This window comes from Capsicum annuum, unplaced genomic scaffold (genome assembly GCF_002878395.1).
Source record: "Capsicum annuum cultivar UCD-10X-F1 unplaced genomic scaffold, UCD10Xv1.1 ctg1714, whole genome shotgun sequence".
NCBI classification, from domain to species: domain Eukaryota; kingdom Viridiplantae; phylum Streptophyta; class Magnoliopsida; order Solanales; family Solanaceae; genus Capsicum; species Capsicum annuum.
Genome location: NW_025822785.1, coordinates 357,503 through 362,448, shown reverse-complemented (window position 1 = coordinate 362,448; position 4,946 = coordinate 357,503).

Genomic DNA, 4,946 nt, shown 5'->3' with positions numbered 1-4,946 from the left:
AAAAAATATACTTGTGCTTTCAGAGTCCATCGACCTGCTTGATCTACCGTAGACTTATACCTTCAAGAGTGCATAGATTGTTATCCTGATTATTCATAGACTACATAGACCTATGTACACTTCTATAGACCAATACTTGAATATTGTTTAAAAATGAATAAATAAATTAAAAATAAAAATAGTGTGGGTTTGTACACATATGAAAGAGTATAAACAAGACACATAATAATATTAGAGTTTATACAAATTAGGGATGGTGAATTAAGGAGTGTGTGGTTGGGTATTGATCGAAACAAACAATGTCCTAAGAGTAATGTTTGTCGAAGCACAAGTATGTTTTGAGGATGTTGATTGTATTTGATGACTATCCATTCCACGTACTCCTTCAATCACCACCCCAAATCAAAAGAGTATGTAGAATGGATAGTGGTTGAACAATCATCATTCTCAAAATATACTTGTGCTTTGACAATCATTACTCTTAGGATATTGTTTGTTCGATCAATACTCATCCACACACTCCTTAATTCACCTCCCCTAATTTGTATAAGCTCTAATATATTTATGTGATTTGCTTACACTCCTTCATATGTGTACAAACCCACACTACATTTATTTTTAATTTATTTACTCATTTTTAAACAACATTCAAGTGTTGGTCTATAGCAGAGGTCTACGCATAATCAGAAGATCAATCGATGCACTCCTTAAGGCATAAGTCTACGATAGACCAATCGAATCGATGGATCCTCAAAGCACAAGTATATTTTTTACTGTAATATTTTTTATTTAACATATTATTGAGGGTCCATCGATTACGAGTGTCTACAGTAGACTTTGGTATCTCGTTGATGGCTGACATAGGTCATGATCTACGACAGGCTATTAAGTGTCACCACTAGTTCCAAAAAAAATTTACTGTTCCAACGGTAATAAACGGCTACTTTTGTAATCCATCAGTGTTAACACTTCGTTTTTACTTCATATATAAGGTGTACATCCCTCATTATTTTATTTTATTCACTTTGTTTTGTTTTTAAAAATTCTACAATGTCTCGAGCATCTCAAACATCCAATTCTAAAAATACTCTAAAAATACGTCACACACGAATTCAAATTCAGGTCGTAAATTTTATAATTGTGCAATTGCGAAGGTGAGTTGTATGTATCTTTTTTATAAAGTTAAGTTAATCGTTATGTAATTATTATTTTTTTCTAGGATAAAGGCACATGCTCGTTCGTTAAATAGCTTGATGAGCTATCACCTCCAACCAGTCCATCAACGTTGAGTCCGGGACCCGAGACATCAATTTTCAAGGCTTGGCAAAATTTAATCTACTACAAAGGCTTCAACAATGCAAAGAAAATAAAGATTTTCTCATGACTTTGTTCAAAGAAATCGAAGAACAGAGGGATCACTTTAAAGTATTGCTACATGACACGCAAATGGAGAGGGATCAACTGAAACAAAAATTGATTTTGGCCGAAGAAAGGGAGAATGGCCTAAAAATGATGTTATGTGCTATAATGCTAGTATTCGTTCTTTGGAAAAGTGTAACATGGATGTAGTGATATTGAATAAATAATAATACTTCTACTTTTCTATAATGTTAACACTATTTTTAATAGAATCATAGTTGATCAAATAATACGTCAACTAAAATTCGAGCAGCATGGTAATGATAGACTATGCATGCAGTATACGAAAGATTAAGTATGCATTCTATGATATCAAGCATACACTGTGCAAATTATGACAACACCCTGCATATTCAAATTCCATGCAGATTCAGTGCAGAATCATAACAAATTTCATAAAATAAAAGAATGTTTGTCATATCCTACCACCAGATCCTTCAACCTTCATATTTGTGAAATAAAAAAAATTATCATATCTTAACTACTCATCATTCAACAACACATTAACAATATTAGCATTCAACCGTCTCAGCTTTTTTTTTCTACTGCCTCTTTAATTTTCTTCCTTTTTGAGATATTTTCAACTGCCTCAACTTTTCTTTTTCTACTGCTACCAACAGAATCAGAAGCGGTACCGTCTTTACGTTTAGAAAGGACGTTTTGTTTAGCCATTTTCAACACAATGTGCTCCTGCAAAACAAATCTTTCATTTTTAGTTCATAGACCACAAGTCTATCAACAGAAAAATAACTAAATGCTCAAACGAACCCCAAAAAATAAATAAATTAAGAAATACCCCTCCATTAAACAGTTCACTACACAAATATACAATAATTGAACCAAAATTCAACATGCAGTATCAAAACACAATAATTACTAAAAATCAAATTAGTGCACCAACTAATTAGCTATTAATCTTTTAATTTTTACTATTTCAACAATCATATTTTAAAAAAATTTCATACGTCTAAAAATTGATTTCAATCTAGGGCATTCTCATTTCATAGACCACGGGTCTACGAATAGACCACGGGTCTACGAAAAGACCAGGATCTACGAACAGAAACAGGTTACTGTTCAGATCAAAATGCCAAAATAACTCTTATAATAGCAATTATCCCACCATTCAACACTTTCTTGCTAAAAAAAATCAGAACTAAACCAAAACTCGTAAACAAAAGTTTTAAAATTCAACATCGTGATCGACGAAAAAATCTGTCAAAAATGTCGCATAAAACCTCAACCATTGCTTCAAAATCAAACTCATTACCTATAAAATTCTCTTTTTTTAACTACTTAATCAATCCAATTTGAAAAAAAAAAAAAATTTCCTACATCGCTACGAATCGATTAGCAAAGAAAATCGTTTAAATGAATCTAACAATGATCGAAATCTGATTTTAACTAACCTTGCGAAGCAACAACGAGCCCTTAGCAGTTGAAGAAGAAGAAGAAACATAAATGACGGTTTTGGGAGAAAAAGTTTTAAAAGCGGGAGTTGAGAACTGAAGAGGAGAGGGAGAAAGGGTTTCTTTTTTTATATTGAAATAAGTGAAGCATGTTAGGTGTATTATATTAAAGTTGTAAAGTTATAAAAATGATGAATTGATCCCTTGATCCACGTGTGAATCCCACTTTTTTCACTTTTCCCCAATTTTTACATTCTAAATCTAAAAAATAAATCAAAAAAAATTAAATGGACATTTGACAAATTAATTTTGAAAGATGCATTTTTTGTCAATTATTCCCTTGAAACTACTAGCCATAAAAAAAAGTAAGTCATTAATATGGCCTTATTATGAGCCCTTATTATCGCCTTTTCTTACCATGTGGCCAAACACTCTTAATTAAATGTTGCCCAATATTAACGTATGAACCATATATAGAACTAGTCGGCTTACGCCGTGCTACGCATGACCCAATGTTAATTCTTAAAAATTTTACATTATATATAATTCTATCATTTAATTAAAATCTTCATTTGTTTGGTTGATAAATTCTAAGTTAGGCATATATTATTATATTTAGATTGATGAAATTTGTGTAACAATATTTTAAGTTGTTTAAACTTTTGTGGCATTGATAGTCAATTATACTTTTTAAATAATTTAAGTTTTTAATTATTGCGATTTATAATATTTTTTCTTCTATTCTACTAATTAGAAGTGACATAGTAAAATTATTATAACAAAAACTTGTGAATTTTTGTAAGTGGCTCTATATAAAACGTCAAGTTAATTTAAAACATCAAAAAATAATTTATCATTTTATACCTATTTTGTCTTTTAAATTAAATATTATTAATTTTTTATTACTTAAATGACTTACAAAAACATCAAAAAATAATTTATTATTTTATGTCTATTTTATTTTTTTTTATTAAATATTATTAACTTTTTAATACTTAAATGACTTATAATAATTAATTATGACTGATATAGTAAAATCATGGTTGAAACAGTCAAGTCGTAAATGTCTATTTTAAAATTTTTATTAATTTTTTTTAATTTTTTAATACATAAATAACTTATAATAATTAATTAAGAATAATATAGTAAAATCACAATTGAAACAGGCATGTTTACCATGAACAACCTGCTTCAACTCGTTATTGTGCCTAATTATATAGGATAACAAGATCTTTTTGATGTGCAAATTTCAATCGTGCTAGAATGAAATTATATACTGCTCTCCTCATATACATTTATGACTATCTAACCAGATTGTTGTGCTCATACTAAGTGCACTTTGATTTAATTTTTTATTTCTCACATTTTGGCATATGATAAACTCTATCTATGTTTCAGGAATTTTAACCTCACATCTTTACAGATTGAATTCAACTCTTAGGTAGTATATCCTATGCTCAACGGGTAAATGATAAATATTCACATATTCTAGCTAAGTGCGCATTTTTGCTTGATGATTTTGAAGGATCATCTGTGCAACACATTATTGGAGAAGCTAACACCGTGGCCAATACTATGTCTAAAGCATGATTGTAATATAATAGAATTAATTTTAATAAAACTTACATAAATCGCAATAAGTGTACCTCTAAGTACTCTCTATCCTTTTACTATTTAACAAAATTACATAAAATTCATGACTTTAATTTCTTAGATACATAATTTGCCAATCAAACATCCTAACAAGAAATTAATGTGCGTTAAAAAGGGAAAAATAATGAAAAAAAATTTATTTGTGGAGCAAATCACAAGACATCCATTGTATTGTACTCTCAAAATCCAAGAACAACTTAACCAGTTCAAATTTTAAAATTCAGAAAAAGAATCCTCATTCTTAAAGCAAAAACAAACTTCTCTCTTTTCTATTCTTTGTATCTCACCTTTTTTTCTCTAAACAATTCATAATGAGTCTCTTTGACAACATACTTTGTACCCTGCATCGAGATACATTATAATATAAAAGTTTAGATTACTATTAGTTACTTATCAATTAATGTATCAGTTTGTTAATAAATCTATCTGATAATTATAATATTTGAGATACATTACATTTTACAG